The 22,725-nt window shown below is 38.0% G+C and overlaps 1 protein-coding gene across 20 annotated transcripts in view; it reads right to left on the reverse strand.

Moving 5' to 3' along the window:
• Nucleotides 1–22,725, reverse strand: part of KHDRBS2 (KH RNA binding domain containing, signal transduction associated 2) — a 339,646-nt gene that overhangs the window by 287,700 nt on the left and 29,221 nt on the right. The window lies entirely within an intron of this gene.

A 22,725-nucleotide genomic window follows, 5' to 3' on the forward strand; every position in this document is an offset into this window, starting at 1 on the left:
TATGGGAGTGCCTTTCTATCTATATTGGATTTCCACAGTGTGATCAACTTTTTTTGTCCTTTTTTCTCTGGTACCAAAGACACCAACAACTTATCAGGAAATCTCTTGTCCTTCCACACCTGTTTTTTTACACTTCATCCCAAGCATTCCCCAGAGTAACTTCTCCTGATATCACTCTTCTCAAAATGTAGCAGTAAACAGTGAAGTCAATTTACAATTACTCTACCTCAAAGGCACTGCCTGTAATGCCAATCCAAAACTAACGTCTGATAGAAAGCCTCTGAAAAGCTTTTGCTTCTCCTTTGTTAAAAATTTTAAAAATAAACCCCAAACTCTTCATGGAGCAATTTTCCCCTGTGCTATGCTCTGTACAAAGCCTCAGGTTTAATGCCCAGAGCGGCACTACAGGCTACAGGCTCTTCAGACCATGGCCAAAGACTACCAAAGTAAACAAAAAACAGTGTTGTGTCAAGAACTGCTACTTTCAAGAAGACTGAAGCAAAAAGAGGAGTCTTCTCAAAAGACAGAGGCAATACATTAATTACTGGAGCAAGACAAGCTGTATTCAATTTTTGTATTGAACTACAGTTGACTGCTACTATGTACACTCCTTGTGTCACTCCATGACTAGTACCATCACAGACAAGAAGCATTAAGACAGTCTCATGAAGGAATCCAGGCCAGGATCAAGCTGCCAACTTGATGGCTCACAGCACTGACATGCAGCTAGTTGCTTCAGCTGTAAATTTTGACTTGCCAACTGCAAAAACTATGGTCACCTGTCCACACACACTACAAAAACAGAACCAATGCCTTTAATGAGATGTTGCACTCATTGCACTTCTCATGCTTGTGTTTAGCTTGTTACTTTTCTGTGCAGTCACTGGTAAATCTCCCAAGGGAACAGAGGTGGCTGCCACATGGACAACTGACTTGTTGGAGACAAACCTGGCTCTGCATAAGCATATGGAATCATTCAAACCTTCCCATGTCATGAAATCTGGAGGGGCTTTCTTAGCTTGAGTGTGTTTTGAGTCACAGAACCAAGGAGGCAGGAAAGGACCTCCAGAGAACCATCTAGTGCAAGCTCCCCTGCTCAAGCAGAGTCACTAAGAGATGGTGGCCGCAGGACTACAGCCATACAGCTTTTGAGTACATTCCTGCACATGTCAAAAAGGTCAGTCGCCATCCTGCCCTGAGAGCTGGAACATGCCAACACACCAGTGTCACTCATCTGCACCAGGATGGTCCCTGGCACTGGTGGTACCCCAAGTGCTGTCCTGACACAGAGCAGGCAGTTCTTTAATGTTCAACTCCCGCAGCTTTGCTGCTGGCTGCAGACTGTGTTCCTAGTGCAGGGGAACGTGTGCCGCTGCTTACAGAAAGCTATAGGCAGTACAGGATTTTGTGACCAGCTGTATTAGATCTGCATGGCCTGGTTTTGGAAGTAGAGAGAGCTACAGGGGTGGCTCCTGTGAGAAACAGCCTGAAGCTTCCTCAGTGTTTGGCAGAGCCAATTCCTGGTGGCTCTAAAGATGGACATGCTGCCAGCCAAGGTTGGGACAACTATAAGTGGTGGTAATGTCTCTACGATAGCATGTTTAAGAAGAAACAAAACAAAAATGGTGGGGCAGTCGTAATCACAGCCAGAGAAGAGCAGAGTAAGAAAATGTGAGAAGAAAAACTATGCAGACACCAAGGTCAGTGAAGAAGGAGGAGCGGGAGATGCTCCAGGCACCAGAGCAAAGATTCCTCTGCAGACTGTGGTGAAGGTCATGGTGAAGCAGCCTATGATGATCGATCAGGATGAAGAGATCCACTCACAGCACATGGAGAAGCCTCACACCAGAGCAGGTGGATACCTGAGAGGAGGCTGTGACTTTATGGAAGACCTGAGGTGAGAGGGACCCATGCTAGAGTAGCCTGTCCTTGAAGGACTGCATCTCATAGAAAAGTTCCCCAGTTTGAGGGGAACTGTTGCCTGTGGGATGGACTCACATTGCAGCAGTTCACAGGGAGCAGCTCCTTGTGAGGTGGACACATGCTGGGAAAGTTCAGGGAGAACTGTCTCCCATGGGAGGGATCCATGGTGCAGCAAGGGAAGGATTCCTGTCCCTGAGAAAAAAGCTATGGGTGATGAACTGACCATAACTCCCATTCCCTGTCTCCTTGTGCCACTGGGGTAGGAGGTAGAGCTGGGAAGGAGGGGGGCAGGGTGGGGGCAAGGTGGTTTTAGGGTTTTATTTTACTTCTTATTATCCTGCTCTGATTTTGTTACCAATAAATTCACTTCATATCTCTAAGTTGAGCCTGTTTTGCCTTTGATGGCAATTGATGGGTGTTTTCTCCCAGTCCTTATCTCAACCCATGAACCCTTCATTAAATTTTCTCTCTTCTGTCCAGATGCAGAGGGGAGTCAACAAGTGGCTTTCCCACGTGTCTGGCACCCTGTCAGTGTCAACCAACTACAGCAGGAGAAATAGAATGTCCATAATCAACAACATTCCTCCACAGAGCACAAAAATAAGGATCTCAGTGGTACTTTTTCTGCACCACTGATCTTGGGTAAAAAGCTAAAAAAAGCATTTCAAGAAGACACTCCATATATTTTTGAGTTAACCAAATTAAACCAGGGAGACACAGAGCTCTTCAACTACCTCCTCCAGCATCAATCCTCAAACATGCCTCATTTTTGCCTTTTACCATTAACACAGTAATCTTGCACTTGCTTCTGTATAACACACATCTCTCATTCCTCTTACTGGAAGAAAACATGCATATTTCAGTCATGCAAAAAGAGGCCCTGACTGGAGAAGTATCAGAGACAAAAACACATTTGTACCTGTATCTTATTAGAAATATTATTCCCTATGAAAATTTATCTTGAGCTATCTCCAGACTCTGAGATGTAAAATTCTGGAAATACTGTCAGCCCAGTTATGTGGATTTTTTTGAGGGAAGTAACTTTTTTCCTTCATGGATTTATAAAATGGAAAGCTAAGTTAGTAACACTTTTTCAGTATTCACCGCTTTACTCTTACAGTGCCAATAAAATGATGTTAATTACATTTCTCTTCAAAGTCCTTGACACCTTTTACAAAACTTCTCTAATGAATATATTTTTTCTTTTAAAATTAGGCACCCCAGAGTAAAAACATTCTTTTGCTACACTTAAGAGTCATGTCAAAACTCTTCAAAAAAATAATTTTCTTCTTGTCAGTCTGTCCAACCTACCAAAAAAATTAAATCTACACAATTCTTTCTGCTGTCAACATTTGCCTCCCACTTAAAGGAATTTTGCAGCCTATCTGGCTTTTCTTACCTTTGCATTTGCAGTACTGGCACTGCTTCAGTCAAGAATCATGGGCTGCTGCTAACAAGGTCGAGCCCTCTGAAACAATCACGTTTCTATTAATGGGAATGATTTCCGGAATAAGAGTATCACCAACTTCTTGCATGCATGTGCTGTTATGTATATCAAGCTTATCTAGTACTCAAAGTACACTTTTTATGCAGGTTGATGAAAGAATGTTTGAACTGTAAGAGGAAGAATGAGACAATGCCAATGCAAAATAACAATCAATAAATCATTGACAGCTCTAATTTAGAGAGAGCATTTTTAATTTCAGGTTCATTAAAAAATTACACAATGTGAACTCTGAATACCTAGAAGAGTGTTAACAAAAAATCCCAGCATATTTTTAGAAACAGAAAATACTGAAAACATACATGAAGGCTCATTTTCTAAGGCATTACATATTAATTGAAAGCAGGGCTACTGGATTTTGAGTCAGGGAAAAAAAAAATTGCTCAACTATAGCTCAATAGTTGAACAAATTAAAATGAAGTTGATTCATGAGAAGTGAACATCCTGAGAGGTTGCCAGTAATAAAACTGACATCCAAACCCCTAAGAATTGGTAACTTAAAGGTAAAAACATTGAGTGTACCAACAGTGGTCAGCAGAGGTTATAAGGACAGTACAATCAGCCACGAGCACTGAAAAATTAGCCATTGGCTCACTATATTCACCCAGAAACATATTCATGTATTGTAATAACAACGTCCTTTATGTACACATACTTGTTAAGTCACACAGTTAGTTGGGATGATTCAGGAAGGATAAGGGAATAATTCTTCTTTCATCAGACACAAGTAAGGCAATACCTCTGCCAGGGATGAATTTAATACCTCTTAGATAATTGTGGGTCAGATCTACATGTTTATGTCATCTGTTCTAGACAAATACAAACTGAAGCTTTGGAACTGTATTAACTCAAGCTGAATCACCTCAGCTCTCAAGCAAGAAAAGTGGCTAGGAAAATAATGTTCAGAAAGAATTCTGAAAGACAAGTCAAAAAAGATTGACAGAGACATGCAAAATCAAGCACAGTGTGAGAAGAAACCAAAATGGGTATGTAGTGTTTCTCAGGAGGGGAAAGCATCTATTTGCAATGTTACAGATTGAAAAAAAATACTTTTAGGTATAGGATGTAATTACACAGGGGAACAGCTGAAAGCATCCATATTGATAAACTCAAGTCTTTTACAGATTCTTCCCTTATGATTAGATTCTGTCCCATAAGTCAGTGAAGGTCTTTTCAATTTGGGCATGTCTGAAAATACAGCATCCATTAAAAGTTTAATTTATTACGCAGGTATTTTTTTACTGTTGGACTTTACGATCATTATTATCTACCAGGCTGCCTATTGTATAGAACACAGAGAAACTGCAGAAAAGTGATCCTTTAGTAGGTACTCATTAGACTGCATGTATGTGCAACACTGGGCCAGACTTCCCCTCTCTTCCCCAGAAGAGGAAAGCCATTGACAAAGTGGAGCAAGGTCAGTGGAGGCCACTCGTGGTGGTCAGAGCTGGAGCACTTGTCCTGTGAGAAGAGGCTGAGAGAACTGGGCCTGTTTACTGTGGTGAAGAGACAGCTCTGAAGGGTCTAACAGCAGCTCAGCAATGCTGATGTTCCCACAGTCATGCTCTTTACTCGAGTGTGAAACAAGGGTGACAGAAAACAGGGAAAAAGTGAAAATAGAAAGAATTGACCTGTATATGGAAAAGTTTTCTCAACACAGTCCAGCAGTGCTGCAGGTTGCACAGACACAGCATCTCCTCCACTGGAGGACTTCATGATCCACCTGGACAAATCCCTGAATAACTTGGTCTGAACCCTTGGCTGGCCCTGCTTTGAGCAGGAGCTTGCCCTAGAGATCTCCCAGACCCCTTGACAGGTGAACTATCCTAGGATCCTACAAATACAATAAATTTCAGACTTAACCATGTCTGTCATATTTCTGGAACTTAACCAAAAGATTTAAATGTTGTTGCAGAAAAGTTAGAAGAAAGAGCATGATTGCATAAGCCCTGTATCCTCAGCAAACTTATTTTAACAAAATGTACTAACATGGGTAGAAAATTAACTAAAGATCTAAAGAACTTCGTATTTCAAATTAAATTAAAACCAAAGAGTATTAACAAGAAAACAAAGGAAGAAAATTCAAGTGTGCAAAAACTTAAGATCTCTATCCCCTCTCTATACTGACAGCTGATTTTTACTGCATGGTCACTACTTTGGCTCTACCCATCATGTAATCAGCAGCTTGCAAAGGTATACCACAGGGTAGTTTCTTGTCCAAATTATACTACTGGTAGAAAAAGAATTACCTAATGTATCTATTTATTAACCTATGCCTAGATCAGTATAGATTAAAAAAGCTATAAAGAGGATACTAGTAGTATTAAATAGCTAGAAAAGTCCTGAAATGAAAATATTAATTCTTACTAAATTTATGAATATCTGCTCCAATGCACACCCTTCCACGGAGACTTTTAAGTCTGATTGCCAAGTAGTTCCTCAAGACAGTAGTCCATATAATTCTAGTTCAGCTGCTGAATATACTCCCACTATCATTGATACACTATTCCATGTAATTCTAGATATACAACAACTGCAATCACAAAAATAAAAAAAACCAAATCAAACTATTTACAATGAAATTTGCCACAGGAAATTGATGGAGTCTTTCTTGCCTCAGTAAAAATAACCAACAGCAATCCAAAGGTCAGCATCAGCAAGCACAGTATAAAGAAAAGATCAGGGATGCATTTTGAATGTGATGACTTACTAAATAACGTTTATGATAACATTTAAAGGGTGACAACAATGTCAGCTTCAAGATATAGGTGTTTTCTAGCTTTGGGAAAAAAAAAAGGACTATTATTAGGATTTTAGAAGGACTATTAAAGGAACCAAACAATTACAACATTGATTAAAAATATTTTTTTATCAAATTGTTAAAAAGAGAGGAAGCCACTGGGTAAGATTTTAAAGACTAAAGTTCTTTCAAAAGTGTCTTTGAAGTCAAACATACCTTTGGGGAGTTAATCTGTATAGGTTGTGTTGGAAGTTTGTTTTTGGCAACAGTACTGCTTTAACTATGGTCAGGGGAAAAAAAGTGGTATGCAGTTCACTAAACAGCTGTTCCCAGTACAGTTCTCTCTTTTTGCCTCTTACCTTCACAGCAGCTTAGACAGTATTACGAACATGGCACCAGCTGGATGAAAGGCAAACCTGAAAGTTGTTGGAATATTTTTTATTTAATCCCAGGTTTCTTTCATCTGAGAATGAGACTACTCATAAAAAGAAATAGAGAGCATGAAGATTTACTCAGACAAGTAAAAAATAAAGCAAAAACCAACAAAAACATCACAAGTGTATTTATCTGAGAACATATCTCTAGGTGTCCTTGAATTTAATACCCTAGAAAACTTTGCTGCTATGACATGTAAGAAAAGGAAAGCAGCTTTTTGCCAAAGATTTTTGTTGTTTCTACTGTGTCAAAGTTTATTCAACAAAACACTTCAGGAAACACTGAAGTGTTCTCACAGATTAATTTGAAGAAAAAGCATCAGTGCTGTGCTAGATACTGTGTGGTGTGGAACAGATACGTGGGGGCGAAAGCTGAATCGATCAGTGAAATCACAGGGAAGTCCAGGGAAGTCCACCAGTGACATATTCATTACCTATCCCTGACTGTCTGAAACCTGCTGGTATTCTTGAGTGGGTTGCTCTACCCAGCTGGAATAATCAGCCAAAAGGAAGCTCTTCTGTCTCTTTACAATTTCTGGGAATTTTCTTTTACTCTCTTCAGTCCTAGAACTTTTTAGTGATAATAATGTCTGCTATTCTGTCCACAGAGATATGAACCAGCCAGCAATTTTTTCCTTTCTGCTCTTATCTAACCTTTTTCAGATTTTTCTCTACTGTGAGGTAGAAAAGCTACAGAATAAGACTGATGTCTAGACGTTCACAACATTGAAAAATATGAAAAGATGATATATACTTAAGTTAAGGACCAGTATAAAATTTTGCTTGAAGTTCAGGCTTCCCACTGACCTCTCCTGGTTTTCCAGTTAGCAATACGACTAATACCTGCTCAGACAGTTATCAAGTATTTGAAAGGAGTCTACAACCCATCAAAACAGTAGTTTTCATTCAGGATATGACTTCAGATCTTGAGCTCAGAAAGTCATCTGTATCTGCAAGACTGACAGGAAAACCAAAGTTCAGAAGAGATGATGAAACGCAAGGAATTTGCAGCTGAGAGGTGGGAGAGATTTGAGAGTGCCAGAGTACGACCTTTTCTTCCTAGCATGCTCTGTCAGCAAAGAATGGCTCTGACTGCTATACAGACAGGAAAATACTGAGTGTAGTCATGTATATAAAACAAATAGTTATATATAAAAATCTCAAACTCTTTATTCATAACTGGTAAAAGCAGAAAAGAAGGAAACAAAACATTTAGTACTGGTAAGAACGACTATATTCACCTGTCTCCAATGACATTCTCTTAAACATATATTGTATCATCAAAGACTTCATTAACAGAAAAGTTGCATCCAGGTGCTCATTAAGACTATGTAGCCAGCATACATAATAAGCCAAATGTCAAGTTTAATGATGTTCAGATATTTGCTGTACGTTATCAGCATTTCCTAGTTCATCCAAAGATCACACAATTTCCTATCACAATGGAAGATGACTCATCTGCTTCAGTTGCAATACATTTTAATTTATTTTACTTGAGATTGAGTGCAACAGTTACAAAGAAGAACTTTTTGATAAACTGATATTAAAATAGAAGGACTAAACTAGTGATATCTGAACAGCAGAAAGGTATTTAAGCCTTCACTCATAAACCCACTGGGAAGCACATCTTTGCTTAAAGCCTCCACTAGGAAGTCTTTAAAAACAGATCCTTGCCCAAGAGGATCAGCAGCACACACTAAAAAGATGATCAACCTTCCTGTATCCCCTCCTCAGGATAAATTGTCAGCAATATCTAAAAATATATGGCTCATGAAAACCCGAGTTAACATGTGGATAGACAGAAGGTAGGAGACCAGAGATAGTGGTGAAAGTAATCTCACCCCTAAGGAGTTACAGCTGTGCTAATTATCAAGCATTAAGAACAAGCCTGCCCTTAATAGGCCACAGCTGGATCTGGTTAAGAGGGGTATTATAAAAGAGCAGGTTGGGTGGTCGACAGGGGAGATAGAGTTTGTTGCCTGTGCTGAGAAGACGGAGTCAGTGCTGTAAGGAGCTGCCCATGACAAATCACCAAGAAGGTATGAAACCTTTACAATAGGACAGCAACATTAACACACTTGTAAATATGCAGTGAACACAAAACAAGCTGAAATGAAGTAAATGTGCAAAATTAAAGACATATTACTAATCTGAGGAGGTTTTATTGCAGTACCTCCTGTGGAGTTTTCTGCATTTGCTTTTTCAATGGCTTTGACAGAACACATTCATGCTCACACCACACTCAGTAGGTTTTCCTCACCCATGCTGCACTTCAGGCCATGTCTAAGTACTGGCTGCTCGCCTACTGATCTGGAGAAATGACAGGGACATGTGAACAAGGTACCAACGCTTGGGCCTGCTCATTTAATGAAACAGCTATAACATGAGGATACAGAAACCAGTCCAGTAACCACATGAGAAGTAGGAACAAGCTACATAGTAGTTTTTGTTAAGTGACCCTGAGTGTTCTTGGCTATGATTTACTTACGCAAGAAAGAGCTTTGGCAACTGAGGCAGGATTAGGGACATTCTTACAACTCGATATACACCAAGTATGTGCAAACTATTCAACAAAATAGTTTGCCTGGAAATAGGCAAACTCAGTCCTGCCTGGAAATAGAATACTCTATGGCAACCCAGGAAATTTCAAGTGAACTTGTATTCATAAGAAAGAAACCACGTTAACATCAGGTAAAATATGATGTCATTACTCTGCGTTTTTGACACAAGGCATTTAAACTCATCCTGGAGTGGTATCACAACTGATACTCTAGCAAACAAGATGCATGTTTTTCATAGATTTGTCATGTTACCTTAAGAATACTTGTTTTCCTTTTGCAGGCCACAGCACTAAATTAGAACGTACTCATGTCAAGAAGACTTGTTTCATTTCCTGCAAATATCCTTTGATTCCTCCAACAACATTTCTAGAAATCAATTTTAAAAGGCGAAGAAGACATGTTTGAACCTGTCGGCAGCCCACTTCATCAAAGTCTGTTATCTTGTCAAGGGGGAGAAAAGGGACCCAGGATAATGTTTTCACATAATATGAGTACAGTGTATGCTCCTGGCATGCATCTAAAAATCAGTGATGAGAAGCGTCCCTTTTTTCTCCACCAGATCCTTTGCTTCTTATTCAATTGAAAAAAAAGAACACCAGATGGGATCACTAACAAATACCAGTTACACGAAACTGAATCCAGAGTAACCAGCAGTGCTGCTGGAAACATGCAACCTGAGAAGCTCCCAAAACAGTGACGCCTGCTTGTGAGGAATCCACACAGCTGCCTGTTACAGTCCAGGAGTATGTCTGAGTCCTCGCTGGGCCCTTACTCAAGTGGATATCCATAAATGACAGGCATTATATTCCTAACTCCAGTTGGCTAGAAGACACCACATTGGCCTAAATGGCCAAGTATGTTTTTTCACCCTATCAAAAAGATGCATTTATTTTTCTTAATGCCTAAGTCCTGCAGCTCTAACAGCAACATGTCATAAAACCAAATATATTCTCAGCTCTCGCTGATGGCTTTTCATCATTAGAAGTCAAAGCAATGGCACCCACTTCCAAGGCAGTTCGTAGTCCAGGGGATAGAAAAACTGACATACAAGTCTGTGCCAGACTCAAGAGTTCACTTCTCAAGCTCAGTGCACCTCACTGTATTATCAGTGTGGAGAAGACTGGGATCAGTTCTGTGGGAGACAACAGTTTTTCCAGGAACCAGCATTCCCAGAAGACTAAGGAGTATTATGACTCTTTTCCAAAAACCTGATTTCAGGCATCACTTTTACCTTGTCACTACCACAAAATGGTAATAAGACAGTAACTAATGAATTTCTACTTCCTATAAATTTGAAATTAGCTGACATGATTAGAAAATATTGGGGGAAAAGAGCCTGGCAGACAAATAGACCATTTAATTGTACAAACTAACTGTATTTCCTTGGAAAATTTTTCTTAAAATTACCATAAAAGTCATCCCAGTACTCATTTTGCCCTATGATTTGTGAACACCTAATACCTGAAAAATGCATAAGCACAGATTACATGACTGAGAGGGAATATAATAAAATTATTTTTGACATAGGAGCTCATAGCCGCCACTATGCAGACTCATCATTACCCTTCTCTTTACTAGCATATCTATCATTAAACTGTTAGGGAATAATGTACTGCAGCCCAGTAAAGCACTATGGACCCAATGAATACTTGTGCAGAACAGGATAAAGAGCTACAATATAATTCTGGAAATTAATCTGGAGCACAAGTCTTATAAAGGAGCATCTGAGGTACCTAGGGCTGTTTAGCCTGGAGAAAAGGAGAATCAGGGAACACTCTACTGCTCTCTACTACCATCTGTAAGGAGGGTGTACACAGGTCTGTGTCCATCTTTTTACCCATGTCACAACAGATAGGACAAGAGGACATCATGCTAGGGGAGGTTTAGATTCGCTATCAGGAAAAATGCCTTCACTGAAAGGGTTGTGAAGCATTGAACAGGCTGCCCAGCAAAGTGGTGAAGTCACCATCTCTGAAGTGTTCGAAAGACATGCAGTTTGTGGTACTTAGGACATGGTGTAGTGGTGGACTTGGCAGTAGCTGGTGAATGGACTTGATCATAGAATCACAGAATAAGTAGGGCTAGGAAGGCCTCCATGATTCTAGGTAAACAGAGACATTAAATTTCATCTAAAAAATGTAAGTACCTTTCTGCTTGCTTTGTTCACCAATTTGAATGTTGGTTAATCTTGTTACCCAGAAAGCCATACAAATTTGCTATATGCCCTGCTTTTCTTTAGGAACAATTTGTTCTTTCCAGAAAAGTAACTGGCAGGTAGGCCTTGATTCTGAGAGTGAAAAAGATGAACTGCCTTACTTAGACTCATCAAGCAAACAAAAATGCCCATTATACCCTTGTGTATCTGGGAACACCTTTTACTTTTTTCCTGACTCCCATTTTATATGTCACCTTCACAATTTACCTCACTGTTCATTACTAGGCATACAAAAAACTTCATCTCCTAAGGAGCTCTTTTTTCCCAGCTCTGGTGAAACAGTAGAGAGATCTCCAAAGACCTGCCACATTTGAGAACTGTCCTGCTTCACAAGAAGCATCCTAATTAATCACATCCAGATGAAAGTGCTTATGCTGCTGCAGATTAGGTATCACAAATTATTTAAAAAATAGGCAAAAATATAATTCACAATGAAAAGGTGAAAAGGAAAATTTTCAATTTGTCTGAATTTAATGTAACAGACTAACAAACGTTTTCATCTGGTTACATTTCTCTTGCCAGTCATCTCAGCAGCTGGTAAAAAAATAAAAATCTGTCAATTTGTGCCTAAGGGTGTACAGGGCAAAGAACTTGGACAAACCCACACTGATTCAAGCATGCTGAAGGGTTTGTCAGCTGCCTTGATTAGCTCAGCCTCTCAAGTTCAGAAATGCCACAGGCTCATTCTCAAAGAAGAAAACTTCCAGGAGTACACGACAAGACAATCTGTTTCACTGCAAAACAGGTCTGCTCAGGCTCAACCCAACACAAGAACTGCAACTTGATGCTAATCTAATAAGGAATTTAATATTTTTGTGGAAGTGCTTATTTCTTAACAAATTTTAACTATTTCTTACAAAAAATACTCCATCAGGTCTTGGTATGTATAATGCTGGGGTGTTTTTAATGCTGGGGTTTTTTAAGGCTGATAAAAATCCTGTAGCTTTCTCTGTTTTAGGATGAATGCCATCAATAGAAAGAGCTGATAGCACTTATATATTCATCATTTCAATTTTAGGCAGTAATGAAAATATAAGACAGATTTTTGTTTCAGTCAGAAAACACACAGCACTCTTAGTACTGGAGAGAATCACAGATTGTTAAAGGTTGGAAGGAACCTTGAAGATCATGTTGTTCCAACGCCCCTGCCATGGGCAGGGACACCTTCCACAAGACTAGGTTGCTCAGAGCCCCACCCAGCCTGGCCTTAAACATTTCCAGAAATGGAGCATCCACACCTTCTCTGGGTAACCTGGGCCAGTGCCTCACCACCCTCACCCTCAGTAGGAAATTCTTTCATAATGAATTATTTAAACCTACTCCGTTTCAGTTTGGAGACATCACCCCTTGTCCTGTCACTACATGCTCTTGCATAAGAGGTAAAATTGTTGATAATAACTGGGGCATGTCAGTTCTTGCCCAAACATGGATTCATGGCTACCCAGCTGAGAATATTGAAGTCCATTTTAAAAGTATTTGTTTAAAAGGATACATTGAGAAAAGACATGGGTCTTTTCAAGCATCTACAACAAAAGCAAGTGTGAGCAATTTCAAAAGAAAAGTAACTAAATAATTAAAACATTAAATAAATAAAAAAGAGAGAAAAAATAGACAAGAAACAGAAACTTTTATCTGCACCTTTATTTTCTTCTGTTTTCTCCAAAACCTACAATGGATTATACTCTTTTTTGGCTGAAAAACATTTTCTTAAATTCCCAAAAGTAAAATTTTGTGACTGCGTCCAAAATATTGTACAAGACATGGCATTAGACACTATAGATATAGCTTGTTTTCCATTAAAAAATATTTTCTAGGAAAAAAGTAAGTCAGAACGAAGATAGAAGGCAAGGCACCTGGAAATGTGGAGAGAAAAGGTGCCAAGAGATGACCAGGGGACACTTAAGGAAATATGAAGCAGAAAAACAAGAGTAAAGATAACCAAAGGACCAACCAAAGTAACAAACAAACAAAACATATAAAGGAGAAGAAGGGCAAAAGTTCATGCCATGCTTCATCAATCTTCAGCAACAAGTTCTCAGGCAGGACACCAGAAATCAAGGGAACAAATCTGAAGAGTACACTTAGGTGGAGAATAATAAGGGGTATCAGAGAGGAAGAACAGAATCCTTTCTGAATGGGAACCAGAAGAGAAATGAGCAAAGATAGACCATCTCACTGATCAGACACCTTGAAATATTAATGTTAATTTTGCTATGTACCTAAATATGTAACAGTCTCTTCTTAGTAACTTTATATATCAAGGTTTAAAGATAAAAAGTAAATGGATAAATAAACTCCATATAAATGTTACATTAACATGTTAAATGTCTCTGCAGTATCAGTGTCTTAGGTTGATAGTTGATTGCGCCAACCTCAAACCATGATAATCTTCTAGGGTATTCTAGAAAGTCCGATATGTCCAAGTCAAGCACAGTCAAGCAATACATACACTAAGTGTCCTACTTTAAAAATACTTCTACAACTGAAATTATACAACAGGCACAAAAGGAATTTTCCATAAAATTATTTATTTCCAATTTTGTAGGGGAAAAAAGGCATGTTACATTTGAATCCATGCATATACCTACCAGTATTTTTAGAGAAGTGCAGGAAAAAATACCATTATTTAATCAAATAAAAAAAACCCATCAAATTCCTAATAGAAAATAGTATTTGAATAGCATATTGATAAGCAAAAATCTAGATTTTGAAACATTAATATACAAATAAAGTGACATGGGGTATTAACAGGCTTGGTATTCCTTCTGCATTCTTTTTTAGCTTTTCTGCCTTGAAATTTATCCTGCCACCATGAACACTACAGTGACTTAGGATGCATTAATCGAAAGATGTGCGCTGCTCTATTTCAGAAGGTGCATGCTGCTATGGAAAACATTTCTACCAATTAAAATTCTTGCACACAAATTAAAGGCTAGGGTATCATTACTATATGAAGACAGATTCCAATATCTGTAAGCAAAAAATGGAGCCATTATTCATGTAGTTAACTGAAAATCTTGGGAAAATGTAACTTCTCATAAGAGGCTGCCTGGCTATCGGCCAAAAGCAAACAGAAAATATGCAGATTTACCTTTGTGATCTATACTATATTTTGGCTATTGGCTATTGAACAACTCTCTCTCATGCCATATGAAAATCATTTCATAGAGACACATTCTATGAATTTGAAAATAAATGTTTCTGGAGATATTATAATGTTTTTATTAAAGGAGAAGCATCTGAGAAAGTTTTGTGTAAGAAGTCCATAAAAACAGTTAGCTAACACAAATCAGCAGTACAGAACAGCTTAAACAAAAGACATCATGAAACTGGAGCAGAATTTTTTAGTTGTTTGTCAGCAGCTCTAACAATTGTATACCACAATCAGCATAAAATGTGCTGTGAAAACCCAAAATTAAAGAGAAATATAAAACCAATAGAGATATGTTCTAAAACCGACACGTTTAAGGAAAAATTAACTTAGCCCTGGATTTTAAAAATGCTTAAGTGGGGGTTGGTGCCCCAAGCCTGTCAGTGAGAGGCATTGGGAAGTTGTCCTTAATAATATGTCTCAGCTTTTGGTCAGACCTGAAGTGGTCAGACTTGGACGAGGTGAGCTTTGTAGGTGCCTTCCAAGTGGTACAGTCTGTTGTATTCTACACTCCACTCTATAGGAATAAGAGGGGAGCTGAAAGCATATGTCAGTTGAAGCTGGAAGATGAGTGTTGTAGAGAAGTTACAGGGAGAAATGCTGCAGGTTGCCAACCACTGGCTGTATTTCCCTTTTAGGGCTTTCTCCTCCCCATCTTTGCCATTGCATCTCTATTGCTGTCCTCCCTCACCTGCTTTTTGCTGCCTTATCTGCCTCCTGGTGTTTGCAGCAAGTTGCCTTGCAGCTGTGCCCTGAAAAGCACATAATGAGTGATATGAAAACCTGTGTCTTCAAAAATGGCTTCCATTTCAGGTGGTAGGTGCTTTATTCATTATTTGTGTTCGTTTTTCATGTTGTTGTTAAAGATGGAGAACCTCAATCGTGAATTTCTGTAATTTGGGTTGAAGGGATTGCATCTAAGACTGGCTTTAGCACTGTTCCTCTGAGCATGTTTGAGTGCTGGTGTTTGTTTATAATGGCCATATGACTGTCATCTCCATTGTCTTTAATTTGCTGAAAAGTCCTGGGATTTTCTTATCTCCTGTCACTGTGCTTTGATGTCTTTATTTCTTTGATGTGGCCTGTGCCCACATTTAATTCTTCCACTGCATTTTCACCTTGTTAGTAAATGACCCACCAGGTACTCTGCTCATTTTACTTTGACATTTATGTTAAGCTCCTGTATTTTTTTTATGTGAGTGTTTCTTGAAAACACCTGCTATCAATGAAAAATATGCTTAAACAAGTGAAGGCCATTTTGATTGTATACGTCAGCAGTAGGTATAATGATTTAGATATAAAACCTGAAGAACTGATTTAAAATCAGTGAGATAACATATTTCTGTGACTTCCATGATCTTATATATGCCTGAGATTATCAGATTCATAATTTTTCCAAGGGTTATAAACATGTTGAAGTTTTAATAACCTAACACGCTTCAGCATTGGATTGCATTGGACAAGGTAAAGATGTTAAAATACATTTATATATTTAACAATGCCTGTATTCATTATGAAAAGTGCCGTATTGATATTTATAAGAAGTATTTCTAAAGTTAAAGATTTCATCAGCAGTTAATCAAGACAAATGAGTTATTGAGGAATACATAAAAATAGCAGTGAAATTTGTTGTAACCTTATCACAATGAACATAATGCTTACGTAAGATTTGTCAGTGAAGCGTAGACCTACTTGCATTGGGAAAGAGAAGACAGAGTAGTTACATTATATTTCTTTGTGTGATCATGAGAATTGGGAAGTGATTTGTGTGACCAGAGCTGTAGATTGACCAGATGGATACTTTATTTATGGCTGTTGTTGTTATGCTTATGATACTATGAGATGCTTGTTAGATCTGTGTACACAGATGTAGAGGGCTTTAATCTGCTTACTCATCACTTCATGCTGAAACTTTGATAGTGCTTTGTGCTGGTGTTATAATTGTTTTGGTTTTTCATTTTTTTGTTGTTTGGAGATTAATGTCACTGTATAAAATATTGATTGTATACTTTCAAAATAAATTTAGTTACCCGTATGCATCTTCTAGGATCCTAGTTTAGTTACCCTTATGTATATGCTAAGATCCCAGGCACTCTGAGAAGTTGTCTTCTAAGCACAGTCTGTGCCTGAAACTGCTGTTAAAATTCATTCTTTCAGCTTACCCTCCTGTTGGTACACAAAGACTGGTACAATCCTTAGTCATGGAACTCTTCTTTGAGGATTAGACTGTTCCCAGATTTATTTATACCTGTGTTGTGATGTGAGATCTGTTGTCACAGTCTTGTAATAGCATGGTAATTGTACTGACTGAAATTGCAGTTTTTAGAATCTGTCAAATAGTCCCTGACTCTCTGGTGATGAAATGGTATATTAAAATCTATCTCTTTTAATCAAAATATCTGTATATCAGGTTTTCCATGAAGCCAAGTTATAGGTAACATGGACAGTGAATGTCTGACTTGACAAACACTTCTCTGAATACTGTGAGAGTTTTTTTAAAAGTAAAAGTATAGATTAAAGGAGGGTACTTCATGACAGAAGGTTCAGTGATTAAACAACAGATGTATTAATAGGAGCATTCTGTTATGTAACATACATTCTTCATCTCTGTGATGTATCTTCACATTTTGTATTGGCATTCCAGCTGCTTTGGCTGTGTTCAGTGACACTGGTGTTAAGATAGAGCAATCTATCTGTCTGTATCAATGTAATTGCAGACTATAGAAAAAAAATATAGAAATATTTGGAATAATTTAGATTTTACTTAAGGACTTCTGGAAGTATATAATATAGTATACAGATGGCTGCCAAATGTCAGTCTTCAATGGGGTTGCCATGGTTTTTGCTGAAAATAAGGTAGCACTGAGCGTGCAGACACCTCTTATCTTTTTTTAGTGCATCTGGTATTCAGTGCAGTAGAAAATCAGGCATCATGGTCCTTAGCAGGATTTAAGTGATACATGTGGAGCCAGCTAGGTGAAGTGAGCATGCTTTGAGGGTAGTAACAGAGGGTAATCAGAATCTAATGTGTGTGAACTAGAGACTGATGATGAAACTTGGCATCCACAGAGAGCAAACAGAAAGCTTTGCAGAGTGAGAATCCAGTGCACTGCTCAGCAGAGCTGCTTTTATGGTAGCAATAACAAGAGCAAAACAAGAATATAATAATCTCTGTAAGAATTGTGCTGATCTTTTGGAGATTCAGAAGAAGTACTTTTTTCAGGACCATTCTTAAGGCGACCCCAGATCTTTGAATTTTTGTGTCATTTTTTCATTGAATACCATTACATACAATGAAAAAAAAAGGCAGCATATTTGAATTAGAAGGAAAAATAACCAAAACACAGAAGATATTTCTCTGTAGGTTGACAGCCAGTTTTTGTGCCATGATTGTTTTGGCTCCATTGAGAAGTAACTGCTATTATGCCTAGCTTATTTTATGCCTCCAGCGGCTGCAGACTCCTCCTCTGATTAAGGGACTAACATCTACTGGTGGTCGTTTCCTTTCTTCTGCATTACTCATGAGTTAATCAATTCTGGGCTATGCTGAACACAGCAAAGTGCAGAATAATTCATAACATCTGCTATACTTGACAGCTATAATGTTTATATTATTAGTTTTGTAATTTATTTACACATCTCACCTAGCTAATAGCAAGAGTGGACTATTAAGATGTTTACCAATGTTTCCTTCAGCTTGTTTCTTTGCAGTTACAATTCTAACACAATTACTACAAATAAATGTCTCTAAACAAAAAAATGGTAATCATTACCCTATTAATTTATTTTGCAGTTGAATCTTGAATTCAAAATTAATTTATCTGGAACAGATAGTATTCATATATCTTTCTTCAGTGTGAATTAATGCAAAATGAGCAGCTGAGTTTAGTTATATTGCTCAACAATCCTTATACAAAATTACTGGCATTATTTAAAGCTATCCTATGTCAGAGATTTTACTGCCTAGTAGAAGTATATCAGAAGACTGGATGCCTTGTTAAAGATTACTTCTGTTTATGAAACAAAAATTCTATTGGGTTTGATCTTTTACATATAGAAAAAATCCTGAACATACACTACACAGTGTCCCAATCACATAAGGAATGCTGTGATGCACTTCAGAATTTCACTGGTCCTGTGCCTACTTTATGTTCTATAAAATAGTTTTACAGCTGATTCATCGTTAAGATTGTAGAGTTGTACCTACATTGCTAGCTTTTCACACAGAACAATGGAGCTCTGGAGGAAAAAGTGGAAAAAAGAATGATTTCTTCATCATATCTATTTGTCTTTCTTAAGTGCATTGAAGATAGATATCTGCTAGCAGGTGGAGGACTAAAACATTCTAAAGTGTTCCTGAACCATAAATAAAACCAGTGACTTTATTAGTAGAAGCTATTTATTAACATTCTGCTATGAAAAAGTATAGAAACATAATAAGACTGGGCTTCTCCTCTCTATAAAGTGTAGTACTAAAGAGTATAGTAGTATATGTTCATTGCTCAGATACTATTTTTTGGTTGGGATTTTGCATAATAGAAAAACAGACAAGGGAAACCAGTGCATGGATTAGTTTATGTTGATTGAAAAGTCATGCATTTTTCCTGTCTTTTTCCCACTGATTTCCTAATTTCTATTTCTAGATCTAAGCATATTTAGTGGAATCTGAATCTCAGGAGAGCCCTTTAGTCCTATGAATGAGAATCTGTTGGCACAGTGCTGTGATTCATGGGCTGGTTTCATAGTGTTGGATCTAGTGCTGTACTTAGCTGTAGAGATCTTCAGGATCCAGTCTTGGGTTTATTTGAAGCCACACATTAAGGGTGTGGCTTCAAAAGATAATCTGCTCCTCTGAATCCTTAATTTTAGTATAAATTAAGAACCTGTAGGAAGCCTATTCCGGAGTCTGATCACCCCTCTGGGTGAAGAACTGCTTCTGATGTCTGATCTGAGCTTTCCCAGGCACAACTTTGAACTATTCCCACAAGTCCTATCGCTGGATACCTGTAGAGATCCTGCTCAAGTTGTCCCACTCTCTTCTGACTTGTACAAGCTCCCCCCTAGTGTTTCACCCTTCCAATCTGTTTGACACTAAAAAGACTGGTGAGGAGCAAAAGGAGTGGCAGCCTGTGAAAAAGTCATGAGCACGTAGGGATATGATGAAAGATTTTGAATGATGTTTTAATGGTTGTAATGGAGTTATTCTCATTTCCCAAGCTCATTTACACTCAGTGCAATCATAGCAATGAGTATGAAATATTGTATGATAGTTGCTAACAGTGCAGGAAAGAGTGAGTATTTAATTATTAAAATAAATTCTAATACATAATTTGTAGATTTCTATATCTAGAAAATAAGTACCTAATTTAACTGCTCTTCTTTTAATTTTACTACTTAAAAAGAGTAAAGTATCTCTGAAATACCACTATTAAGGTAACCAGAGGACATATGGGAGACAGGCATGAAGTCATTTGCAAGGCAACAGTCATTTTTTGACCTCTAATTTATAACACTAAATAGTCTCATTTTGTTATAATCATCTGGGCAACGAAAAGCAGGTGCTGTTCTTATTCTGCATCGTTCCTCTTCCTGCTGCATTATACTCACACAGCTGCAGACAACCACATCTCTGGTGAACCAGCTCCTCTTGAGATTCTCAGCAGCTAAAAAGCACATGAGCATCACTGACCAGGAACAGTCTTATACTAAATTTTCTAGGATGTTGTCAAGTTCATTTTTATATACACCACAACTGAGTTTCATCATGCTGCAATTAATAGGGAATTTTAAATCACTTAAAACTTACAGAACAAAGATCATATATATCACAAAGTATCTGTTTATTTCATGGACATAAAATTCTCCCAAGACTGCCCCTAGCCTACATAATTTTTGACTGATGTTTGCAATAGAGCATTTTTATCAACAGATATTCAAATGAAAATACAGATGCCCAACCATCTTTTTAATGTGTTCACAGTCATGGAGTATTATATAAACAGAGTGCATATACACAATAACCTACATAAAGCTGGAAAAAACAACCACCAGGCTGACCAGTACACACAGAAGGCTTCCAGAATTCATTTACTGAGCTGCTCTTCAAGCTGCCCTGAGGGTGTTGAACACAAGGTATCAAACATGCAGAGCTAAGAAGGAATAACTGAATGAAATGATGGAAGCTTAAACTACAGGAAGGTATTTGCAAAAATGCTACCTCTGGAGAATAAGTATTTCCCCAAAACAGCAGTGGCACAGAGTAACCAGGGAAACATGCTGTGCAGTTTCCATCACCTGGTATTTTCAACATCCATCTGGACAGAGAGATCTTATACCAACATACCCGATTCAGTTAAAGGCATGTCAGTACAGAGCATGTGACTTTTCAAAGCCTAATTTTTCTGTAATTCAACAGATTATTAATATTTTATGCTGCTGAGACATTTTTATTTAGCCAAAGTTTACACTGGACTTGCTTTAATATAACACATTGCATGTACCTTCACTGGACTGGAAATAAGTTAATGTTGGTTTACACATTTTTGGTAAATCAACACATCCATAAAATATGAACTTGAGAAATATCAACCTAAAACATTAATATATGTGAAGATAGAAGTCAGCTAGCTTTTCCATAGGGAAAAAATGCAAAACTTGGTAGAAATTTGGAACATCTAAGAAGTCAACAAAAACTTGAACTATAAAATTGTATCTTTGGGTGCTCATTCAGAGAAGCAAAGCAACTTTTAACGGCTTAAAAGGCTAAAGTAACAGTGGCACCCAAACTTTTTGAAGCAGCACACTGCATGAGGGAACTGACCCTCTCACACCCAGCTCCTCAGCCACTTCACAGCTTCTCCTCCAGGAATTCACTGACAGGCAGTCCTCTGCTGAATTGCCTGCAGCGCTCACCTTGTAGTGCTCTAAGTACCCTGGAAGCTAATTAGCATTTCCTTAAAAATAACAAACGCATATTTGCAACACGCAAAAATACTTTCCCAGGAAAAATTATTAAAATAAAGTGAAACAAGTACCATTCCTCCCCAAGTGGCAGAGTATGTCACACAGGGAAAAAAAGAGCAATCAAGAACTGAAAGTATTTCTCACTGTGCACAATAATAAATGCAACTTAAAGTGTTCATGGAAATTTAATAAATGCAAATGGATTTGAGTATAAACAACTAAAAGCAATGAAAGGTGCAATGAAAGGTTTAGAAGTTAGTTTTTTCTAAAAAAAATCTAAAAGTAGTATTTATTTTTCATATATTTTCTGAGGCTATTATTATTTTGCACTTAATCAGTGAAGAAGTGTAGTAAGAACTATTCAGCACTCTTTGGCTGTGTTAGATAAAATTGTGAGGTAGCCTATTTAAGTGCTTCAGGCTCCAATAATGCTACTGCCAAACCTAGAACAGGGTCCTGCTGTTGGCACCGCAGGAATTAGCAGCTTTACCGATTACTCCAGCACTGTGAATGCAAAACTATCACAAAGCAATCCCCAGAAGTCTACATGGCTTATGATATCCACCCTAGCAGTCTTTATCCTCTGAAGACATTACAGCATCCATTTAATTATTTTTTAGTCATGGTCATAGGTCTATACATTTCAAAGCTAAGACTACAACGTGTGTGGATTAACTCTTCATTGTTGCTGAAGTCTAGAGAAGCAAAAATCAGTGTATGCAGTAAAAGCAATTGCAGTTTCTCTAATTAATAATCACAATTACACCATGAGATACAAAAACCATAAAAGAGGGTCCACTTCCTCAAATGCAGGCTGCCTTGTTTTGTCTAACCTTTGGTTAAGTAGGTCTGCATGTGACTTTCCTAGAGTAGGTATCTTAACTCTCCTCTCTAGCTGGTGGAAGAAGCAGCTCATGCAATGGAGTATGTGTAAAGACAGGCAGTCTATGCAAGTAAGACAACCCTCTTCTTCCATTCATTCTATTCTTACTGAATAGAACTCAATTTCCATGCCCACTGCTCCCTGCTGAGCACCCAAGAAACGAATGCTAAATATACCACAGGATAGAATTCCAGGGTATGACAGCAGTGGTAATTATCTGTAATGTAATTTTTCTGAGCATTTATGGATGAGTGCATTAACATTGACAGAAAGCTTTCAGACTTAGGAGGGAAGGCGCCCAGGTTGGAGTCAGGAAGAGCTAAGAAAAGAGGTAAACTTGGTTGCCATTTG

Source organism: Passer domesticus, chromosome 3 (assembly GCF_036417665.1).
Source record: "Passer domesticus isolate bPasDom1 chromosome 3, bPasDom1.hap1, whole genome shotgun sequence".
Taxonomy (NCBI): domain Eukaryota; kingdom Metazoa; phylum Chordata; class Aves; order Passeriformes; family Passeridae; genus Passer; species Passer domesticus.